The following is a 10,934-nucleotide window of genomic DNA, read 5'->3' on the forward strand; positions in this document are numbered from 1 at the left end:
CACAGCAGAGCACCAGTTCCCCTGCACACTGGGATGGAAGGGAAAGTGGGGGAAGGCTCTCACTTGTAACAGCTTCCCCTCCAGCACTCTGCTTCCACTGAGAGCAAATGTGGGGAAAGACTTTGAGCAATTAAGTCATAGAGTGACTTCACCCAGCAAAGACCACAGTCTGGAGGTATTACCTTCTGAATAAAATATTAATAAAATATAAGTCCCCATGCTACCCAGCATAAATGCAAACCAGGCTTTAACAGTGCAGTGCAATTGCTGCAAAAACAGCTGCCCTGCCCAGCGATGGGGCAAACAGCTCAATGGAGAAATGCACAGGTCTCACTCGGACTCCACAAACAAACACTGGTCAGTTACCCAGAGGTGCCACTGTCAGATGCCACTGGAGCATTTCCGCGTTCTCTATTCCTCTTTGTCCATGGCTTGCTGAGGATGGCACTGGGATCACAGTACAGGAGGGGTGCTTCCCTCAAAACCTCCCTTTCAGGCCACACTTTGGCTTGGGGAAGGAGCTCCTCATGGGCTTGTGTTCTGTTCACCACCTGAAATGGCACCTTCCACCCAGGCAGCTGGAAACCGTGTTCCTGTTTGTGCATCTCCCAAAGCTAGACATCTCCTAAGGCAAATATTTGTTAGAAAACACTTGCAATCATTGATTTTACTTTCTGACCAAACTTCTCAGTACTGTACTAAAAAATGTGCACCAAGAAAATATTTTGTGACTTGCTTATGGAAGAGTTCTTCTCACAGGAGATCTGTGCAGAGGTTACTCACAGTGAGCAATGCTCCCTTCTGAAGGATATTCAACCTCTGCCAAGTTTTTTTACAATACAAAGAGAGGCCAAATGTTATTTTCTTTCATATTTTACTTAACTTTTTATTTTTCTAAGATTGTTGACGGTAAGTTGCTATTCCACCCCAGTTTCAGAGGATTTCCTACACAACTTTGCTGACTTCATGCTTAATAAATTTTATTAGCCTATGACATAAGATTGGCCTTTTTCCTGCTCTCAGAAACCACAGCCCGCTATGACTTTTTTTTCTGAGCCTATTCAATGAACAGCTTTCTAAATGCTTTTGCTCTCTGTAATTCAACACCCAAAACAGACAAGACTTATCTGTTCCCTAAAAACTAAACTTCTATTCTCTAAAAAGCACACAAGGATTCTTATTATGAAAGCTGGCACATCTTAGTTGAATTCCCACTTCCACCAGTAGCAGCACATGGGATTTTGACATTTATTTTCTTCAAATGCTTTTGCCACCATGGTGCACTTGCTCAGACATTTGAAGAAAACCACAAGCAGACAAAGTGAAATTATCTCAGAATTTAAGCAAATCGTCACAAACTCTCACCGTATACTAATTGCATAAAATCCAGTCAGAACTGTTCAACCTCACTAAAAGGGTAAAGATTGCTAAAAGCACACGCTGAATATTTAACAGATGTGAAAAAGAAGCCATCACAATTCTTGCCAATAGCACAGACACCCCTTAAGTGCTCTCCAGCTCAACTTATTGAAACCTATTTCAATCTTATTGACAGACTTCTTGCACATCAATCACTCTTCCACTCTACAATCAGGGACCTTTTATCTTGTTTAGGATTAGAAAAAGACCCAGAATATAATTACCTTCATCAACACAGCCATATACAGCACCTTCCCTGCACCAAAGTAGGGAAGAAGGTGTGCTGTCCTATCCCCTGAACATTCAAATCTCTGGAGTCATGCATGAAATAAGAATTTCACCTGTTGTACATATGACTGCAGAATGGGGCACTCCAATGTTGGCTGCTCTCTGGGGTAGCATTATTCTGGTTTTAGGGGCACAGTAACAACCAGAGCCAGGAGTTCACAGTAACAGGTTGTGTGTAAAGACAACAAAGGACAGATACTTGTCCCTCCTGAGAATGTCATTTGAACAGAGCAATGCAAGTTCCCAATTTTACCAGCAGAAATGGGAAGCAAGAGGCTGAGTGACTTCTCTAAAGTAACACAACAGCTTACACAGTGGAGCAGAAAATTGGGAAACTGGGGAAAACAAAGGTGCTAACCAGCACAGTATTTCAACTGCAAACCTGTAACTTGCACTTACTTCATCAGATATCACATGAAGTGGCTAAAAGAAAATGTCCTTGGGGGCTAGACTGAACATCTATGTGTTCACTACTTAAATTTGCCCATTTGTTTTTTTAAGCAATCTTTGATTCTTGTAAGGTTTTACTACATCACATGGCACCTTTGTTTGTCCTTGCTAGAAATGTCAGTTCACTACATAGGCAAAGCTGAGAAACACTGTTAGCCATTTTGTGAGAAAAGGATATCTCCTTTTTTCCTTTCTTTTTGGAACCCTGTTTTAAAGGCACCTTAGTAAAATACAAGCTTCCCTCTTAAGTGATCATCTGGTGTGAGAGAAAACAACTTGCTTTAGACAAACAGTTCATCTTATAAGCAAGGGGGTGGGATTGAAACTGTGCACAAAATGAATTTGTAAGGAAAATGGGAGCCAGTAGTAAACATAAAGATGCATCCTGGTACTCCTGCTTGCTTTTTATGGCTTATACCCAGTGGGGAAGCTGCTATAAAATGACCTAAGTGAGAAGCTGAAATGCAACAATTCTGGCACTGTAACTCCACGTGGATGCTTCTGTTGCAGTTACCAGCCTGTGTGGGTTTGGTAAGGCACAGGTGATGCCAGGTGTCCCTTCCCTGGGGCACACCACAGGGGAGTTGGGGCAAGGAGGTCATGGTGGTGAGCAGCATCCTTTAAACAAAACAACAACACAGGCAGTCAGGTGAAGTCAGCCCACACCTCCTGACCATGCCTGCTCCATTTCAGCTCTGGGTCACTGCTGTGGAACTGTGGTCAGATACTCACCCCACAGCCCTTGCAGGCAGCCTTGCTTTCCTTCTGCTGGGTGGCAGGTGACAGCTCAAGACCACCCTGCAAACACCTTGCGCTGCTGCAGATGGATGAGTTAGTTTGATGAGTTAAGGGGACAAGCCAACCTGGGGGAGTTTGCCTCCAGCACCCCCATCAGCATCCCCCCGACCCTTCTGCCAGCAGAGAGGGGGGATGGCTGCACATTGGGAGGAGTGGGAAGGGGTTCAACACCTTTAAGATGCTGGAGTGAGATGACATGTGTTCACAGCCTTGTTTATACAAATTCATTAAACAAATGTAGCTACAGATTGACATTTTAATTCCTCTATATGACATTTACCCAGGGCTTCAAAACAAACATATTTCTGCTTACCTGGCTGTATATGCCACCTTTAAAGCAACAGAGGAATGATTAAATAGGAGTTTGCTTCAGTAAAGTCAGCTGGTTTTTCAAATCTGCCTGGGTACAACCTGCTCATTTTTATTTAAGGTTCTCTAATCATCCCTGGCTGCAGCCTGGCTAGGAATCTCAGCAGGACAGAGAGAGATTATTATTTTCTTAACAGTCCTTTTATCATTATGATTTTCCCATTTAAACTGTGGCTGTTTGAGTGAACAGGCAATTCCTGGTCTCCCCAGGGTGCTTGTACCTTAGAGAGCAGAAGAGATTCTAGTTACAAGAAGTCTTCTGGTGTGTTCCTGCAGCCTCCACGCCACCAGCATGAAGCAACACATTGGGAGCACACCAAGAGCACATCAGTAGGACAGGACAAGGCAGGCACATCTGTGCTGCCCAGGAGGGGACAAGCACTTAGGAGGAAAGGAGTAAAAGAGCATGAAAAGGAAAAAGAAATGGTTTTCTGAAGGTCTTTATTTATAAATTGCCTCCAGGCCAGACACAGTCTTACTTCCTTTTCTCAGAGCTTGGGTGAGATCCCTCACTCTATCTCTCCTTAGGAGAGCCAAAGGGGAAGACACTGGTTATGAGGAGCAGAGCAAGAGGGCTGGAAAAAGTCCAGTTGGAGTCACTCCCATAACTCAGTTCAGCAGTTTGGGGTCATAAAGGCTAGTCCCTCCTGAATTCAAAAAGAGATCAGGGAAGGTGAATTATTCCAATTGGCTCTGTTGGAAAGTAAGTGCACAGACAGTCACTGCCGTGACAATCGCTGTGAGCGAGAGTGCTGCAGAGCTATTGACAGCCAGCTGGGCCAAATTCCACTCCCCATCACACCCGACCCTGCTGATCGATGCTGTGAGAGCAAACAGTGCCTTCCATGCACAAGGTCCCCTTCCCAGAGGCAAATATCCGATTGTCCTGGCCTGGCAGCTGCAGGCGGATGTGCACGGGGTAGGAGAGGGCATGCTGGGGCTGGCACAGTGGGACAGGGCACTTCTGGGGCTCCTTTCAGGACTCCAGCTGAGAGATGCTGTAAGGTGTCATCCTGGGCAGACCTAAGCCTTCCTACTCTGCAAAGCCAGGGCTCCCTGCCTGCTAAAAGTGACAACTCTTTCCTGTGGTGTGCCCTCCCTCCTGTTTTTTTCTTTCATGGGCCAATGTGGCTCCTCTCTCCTGAGCCACAACAGTGAGAATACTCTGTCTTGCATATTTCTGCCTCCGCCCCCCAAAACAAAAGGGGAAGCAGGACAGGAATATGAGTTTTATTACTTATATGTGCTTGTAAGTGTACAGAACAGATCATCAGAGATAGTGGTTTCAACTGCTGCCATAGCTGCTTGAGCAGCAGCTCTGTATAGCCCTAATTTGGGAAGGGTAGCTCCTGCTTCTCATCCTCCAGAACAAGCTTTCACATCAGGCCTTCCACCTGGACCACAGTTTTGGTCCTGCTTGCCTTCAAACACTAGTCAGGCTCTGAAGGTCAGGGATGTAATAAGTGCAATACAAATGAAGCCCTTCCAGACGAACGATTTGTGTCCATAGCAGAGCTGAGTTCTCACCAGCCTCACTCAGTGACATAACTGACCTGACTTTAGGGGGTCAAATAGCAGTCCAGATAACTGGCATTAGCTGCCCTGATTTACAGGCAACTTTTTAATCCAGTGTTTTGTGCCTGCGTCCCTTCCAGCTGCTGCCCCTGCCTCGCTGTCTGCCCTCCGCTGGCCCACTGAGACCAGAACTAGCAGAAGAAGCACAGATCTCCCTTCCTCTACCTCTCCTTGTACCAGGACTGTTCTTGAATTTGCACCAGGCTCTGTGCCAAAGCAGCAAAGGGGCACAGACCAGAAGAGACCCACGGGCAAACACCACACATGCAGGGAAATCATCAGCTCTGCTCTTTGCTCAAAGACCACCTGAGCCTCCACAGCCTCTTTCAGGGTATGAATGGTATGGCTCACTCACCTGATTAACCAGGTGGAAGGACATCAGGCTCCCAGCCCTCCCACCAGCCCACAGAGGTGAGGGGGTGGAGGACCACACAAGCAGGCTTCAAGGAAAAGCACTTCAGTCAGCTGTCAGCCGCGCTGCACTTTGGAATTTGCAGGTGTTTTGGAAGAAACTAATTGAATTCTCATGAAACCACTCCAAACATTTGTCCTAAGAGAACATTCTCATTCATTTGTTTATGGAGGATGCTTTGTACTGTGAGTTGCTGCATTTAGATTAGCATTCAGTGCCACTTTCCACCCCACTTTGTTTCTGTCTGTATTCGACAGAGCTGTCAGCATCTCACCTTCAGTGAAAAGAACATCAATATTCTCTGGCAGCAGGCAGGGGAGGCTCTATGCAAAGCCACAGTTTGAACAGTTTAACAAATGTGCAGACTTGCAAACCTGGAAACTTGTTCTTGGCCAGCTAGATGGCTTAGCCCAACTACCTTCCTCCTTCAGTGCAGCTGCTGCCAGAACAGAAGGAGAACAGGTCCTCTTCTGGCCAGAATACCTTTTGCATGGCTATACTGATGGGAGCAGCTCGTGAACCACACAGACCCTCCCCATGGGCTAGCAAAAACCTTTCTTAAAGTATATTTTCAAGCAACTCTTCTTCTCCAGCCTGGGCCTCAAGCAACTTCCCCTCCATGGGATAAACAGCTTCTTCCTCAGCTTGATTACAGCAATCCTAAAATTGGAACTGAGGAGCTAACAGGAAGAAAGAGCTGGGATCTTATTGAGATCAACTCTATTTCTGTCATGTTGACTGAAATAGGCAGTTGACCTTGTTCTACTTATGACTACCTCAGTGCAAGCCACAGTTTGCTTTATCACCAGCATGGGGCAAGCAGGTACAGCAGAGAGTTCTCAGCACCTTCTGCCTGTCTCACAAATCCCATTTCTCCCACTACGGTCAAGCGGTCACCCCCATGCAGCCACAGCCAGGCAACAGGGAGAGTGGAGTTCATGTTAATGGGCTCCAGAATTTCAACTCATTAGTGAATGAGCAAAGTGCTCTGGGTCACAGGACAAGGTTTTCTCCCTCCTCCTCCACTTCCCTGAGGCAGTGAGCAATATTTACATTCATCATTTTCCTCATGCTGATATGACAAACCAGTTTAACTGCAGAGGGTGCTTCCCTTGCCAGTCAATTGTACCAAAGGCTAGTGAGGCCCACTGGAGTTTACACAGCTTTCATTAAAGAAATTTTCCCTTTGAAAGGGGTGAAAATTTAATTAAAACCACCTCCTGCCTTCAAAGAGCCTCCCTCTAACCAGAAAACCACTCCTCACTTCCTTCTGCTCTAACAGCTGCCAGCTGAGTCCCACAACATGCCTGGGATCTCCCTTAATTTTGGCCCAACAGGTGTGATGCTGGGGGCTGCCAGAGTGGGTACAGGAGGCCAAGCTCCTGAGAATCCCTGCAGGTGAGGTGATGCAATGTGGGACACCAGCTCACATGTTGCTGCTGCAAAGTTCTTTCCTTGGTAGGTCACCACCACTTTTATCTTAGTGTGATGTTCTGGCCTTGCTGAGCCTCTAAAAATGTTGTTTTTCCAAGGGGAACAACATGCTTTTACTATGGTTTAGGTTTCCCCTCTTTCTTTGTGAGGTCAGTATGTACCAAAGCCACCAGGAGATGAGGGAAGGACACTGATGGTTGGAGAGGGTAAGAGAAGATTACAGATCAATTTGGCTCTTGCAGATGAGCTTGTCTCTGTGATGCAAACTTTAAGCAGGCAGACTACACTTCTACCATATACATTAGTGACAGCAGTGGGACAGTATAATCAATGGTTGCAATTGTTAAACATTTTATGGCAAATCCTGCTTGGTTTACCCTTGAGATTGAGGGACTTCCTAAGGGACTTCTACCCCTCTGGGTAGAAGGAAAATGACATAATGTAATCAAGGCAGAAGAGGAAGCTGGCTTCCTTGTGCCCCCTTCTGAGAGCACAGCAAGCAGTACTTGGCCATAAATACAGATCTTGTGCAAAATGTTTTTTCTCACTTAGCATGGAGATTACCCAGCTTGAGTTAGACTGACTGCTCCTAATAGGAAATCACAGTGCCCCTTTCTTATATAGCAATGTACTAAATATAAACTCAAGTTTCTTTAGGTTTAATGTTAATGTCCCAGGAATTTCTCATGACTTCTGTTTTCCCACGCTGACGATCCTGCAGCTGATGGATTGTGAAACCACGGTGCAGGGACTCACACAAGAGATGTCAGCAATGGAGATTACACATTATGGGTTTGCTTCCCCAGCCCACTGAGGATTAGCACCACACCTACCATCTACTTAGATACCTCCTTGAGAGATTAATGCATTGGTTGGTCCAATAATTGTTTTTCCCCCTGCTACTTGCTGAAAGCAATTTGGCATGCAGCCACCACTTGACCAGTCCTTTTTCTTGGTCCAGGCTAATTCTTGTAGTTCTCCTGACCACAAATGAACTCCTTCAGTCTTCGTAAGTATCCTGTTCTCACCAGGTAGCCATATGGCTGCTCCTGAGTTGGCTGTAAATTCCCTGACAGCACCAGTAGCTCCAGATCCCAGAAGAAGCATTTTGCCCTGCATCAGGTGCAATGTATTGGAAAGACATCTCCTACAGAGGTGTTCACATCCCAGCTTTGGGTTACACAGCTCTCCTCTGCCCATGGGAGTCTCTCAGTGGAGCACTGCTGCAGCTCCACTTTCAGTGGCTGCTGGTGGGGTTGGTCAGCTCAGCCCTTGTTTCAATGTTCAGCAGCAAACTGCAGATGTCAGGAGCTGGATGGGCAAGCTTTAATGACAGCCCCTTCCCTGCTTAAAGCAGCATCTCCACCAGTGCATGCCATACTCAGGCAGCTGTGGGACGGGCTGTCACTACCCTGAGGATCATCACCCTGCAATACCCTATGGCTCCATCACCTCACCAGGGTGCCCTTTTGCAGGTGATCTCTAACTCATGGCTCATCCTTTGAGATCTTACTGGAATGAGTCACTACAGATGAAAACAGTGGTGGTGCCAGTCCTCCATGGCTGAGGCAGCCATGCCCATTCCACCCTCATGATGACAACCACACCAACCACAGGACTGCCTCCTTCCTCATCACTGAAAGACAGTTCTGCGTGAGGTCATAGCAATGGATCTTATGCATCCTGAGAGCATTGTCAGCACACTGACCAGTCCTCCATGCTGCCTGCCTAAAACAAGGGAAAGAGGACCTGGCACTCTGCAATCCAGTCAGAGGGTGCCATACTGCAGAAGTGGCCCTGCAGGCTCCAAAGTGACCATCTGAGAGATAAGATCCTGTTCAAATTGGGGGATCATTGGTAGCTCAGAGATCCCGGGTGACTTAAACTCCGACTGTTTAGGGCATAAAAGGATGAGAGGCAATCCCAGAAAGAGGAATCCAGGGCGGCCCCAAGACCAAACCATTAGTGCGTGCCAGGACATCCATCAGAATTTCAGTTCTATGTGAATCAACAGCAACACACTAAGATGGGCTGAAGGCATAAACAATGCCTGGTGTTTTTCATCCTTGTGTTCAAATTCTGCTCTTCCTCCTAAAACACTGATCAATTTTGCTCAAAGACCACTGCTTCCTCTCCTTCTCTTCCAATATAAGGCCATTAATTACAGAGATATAATAATAAAAGTACAGAAAACTTGCAGGACTTTGTATGTTATTTATAAGATGGTGACTCAGCCTTAAAATGCTGCAGAAGCCAGTGTAAGTAGCTGTAACCTAGCAGAAGAGAAAGGTTCTGATAGCAAAAGCAAGTAAAACAATCACCTGTACCCAGGACAGAGCACTGTGCAAACACTTCTGGGCTGTGCTGATCAGGCAAATCAAGCAGATTTCCTCAAAAATAAAAAGGATTTTTCCTAGATGAGGGTGTACATTTACTATTAGTCTGATTAAAGTAGTTTTCTTAATTCGCAGACTAATCATATCTGGCCAAACAAGCAAGCAAGAAATAAGATTTTTTTTTCATGGTTCTGATGCAGCGATACCATGGTGAATGAACACTGTCATTCCAGATATCATACAGGTCTGCTCCAAATCCTGTCACAGGACTTTCATTCAGGATTTTAGTCCTCTTCCTTTCTAGGCAGTCGTGCCATCCAGATGAGGCAGCCAAACTACCCAGATGAGGCACCCAACTGTCCCTGCCTAAATTAGACACCACCCACACATCACTGGAGTGCTCTGAGTCACCTCCCTGTCCACTGCTTATCCCTGGAGATCTAAGAGGAGATGCCAAAGTCAACAGTGCATGTAATTACTCAAGGTTTTAATCGAAGGAGTGTAAAAATAAAAAGTGATGATATAATGAAGTGAAAGATTCTTTCTTGATGAGTGTTAATTAAGTCATGGTCACACAGGCCCTGTGGGAGCTGGGACTAGATTATTGTCTTCAGGTGGGACAACAGACCCACCCTGGTCTGCTGGGTCATTATGAGATTAATACTGCCTGATGGGCAGTTACCACACCCACCCTCACAGTAGAGATTACACCCTTCATCTGGTGTAAAGTATAGAATGGCTTGGGTTGGCAGGGACATTAAAGATCATCAAGTTCCAACACCTCTGCCATGGGCAGGGAAACCTTCCACTAGACCAGGCTGCTCCAAGCCCCATCCAACCTGGCCTTGAACACTTCCAGGTGTGAAGCAGCTACAGCTTCTGTGGGCAACCTGTGCCAGTGCCTCACTGCCCTCACCAGTTCGCTCAAGAGATTCACTAAATAATCTCTTCCAAATCTCTCATCTAAACCTACCCTCTCTCAGTCTGAAGCCATTCCCACTTGTCTCATCACTACACTTCTGAAAAGGAGTCAACCCTATGGCTTCCCTGTAGGCCCCTTTCAGATACTGGAAGGCTGCTATGAGGTCTCCATGCAGCCTTCTCTTCTCTGGGCTGAACAGCCCCAACTTTCTTAGCTTGAATATCCTGGTGGCCCTCCATGTCCCGTTCCCATTCTGCTTCACTGCTTGTCTGGAGAAAATCCACCCCATAGGCAGTGATCAGACACACCTGGTGTTTCACACCACAGAGAATCAGTAAGGAAAAACAATTGTTCCAAGAGGTGTTTCCAGAGGCATTGCAGTAAACACATGCATTGACAACAGCAGCTACCAGATCCCTCTGTGTCTGCACAGGCACAATGTGTGTTCAAGATTTACCTTCACTATTTCTTTACTTCCTACACTGCAGGATGACCTCTTAGGAAAAAAAACACTCCAAAGGGACTTTTCCCCTTGTATACCAAATATGTACTTCCCTGTCCACATGGAAAGCTTCACAACACAACTCTTAGCAGTAGCAGCACTGCTAAGAGTTCTTGGGAGGATGGAAAGGGATGGGATCTGGAGTTTCATTACCCTTTTAAGGGCACAAGTTTTTACCTAAACAGGTTCAAAAAATACAAATGTAAAGGATTAAAACAGGGTTTGCATTATCTTAAAAAAAAAAAAAATATTTCTAGTATCATGGCCAGACAGGGGCCAGCAAATGTCACAACCCAGCCCAGCTGAGTGTCCATAAACAGCAGTAAGCACAGCTGAGTCCACCAGTGTGTGTGTGCTGCTCTCACTGGCACACATGGAGAAGCTCTGGGGTGCATTACACACTCAGCCATACAGCTGCCTGCACGTTTT

This window comes from Lonchura striata, chromosome 3 (genome assembly GCF_050655825.1).
Source record: "Lonchura striata isolate lonStrDom1 chromosome 3, ASM5065582v1, whole genome shotgun sequence".
Lineage (NCBI taxonomy): Eukaryota > Metazoa > Chordata > Aves > Passeriformes > Estrildidae > Lonchura > Lonchura striata.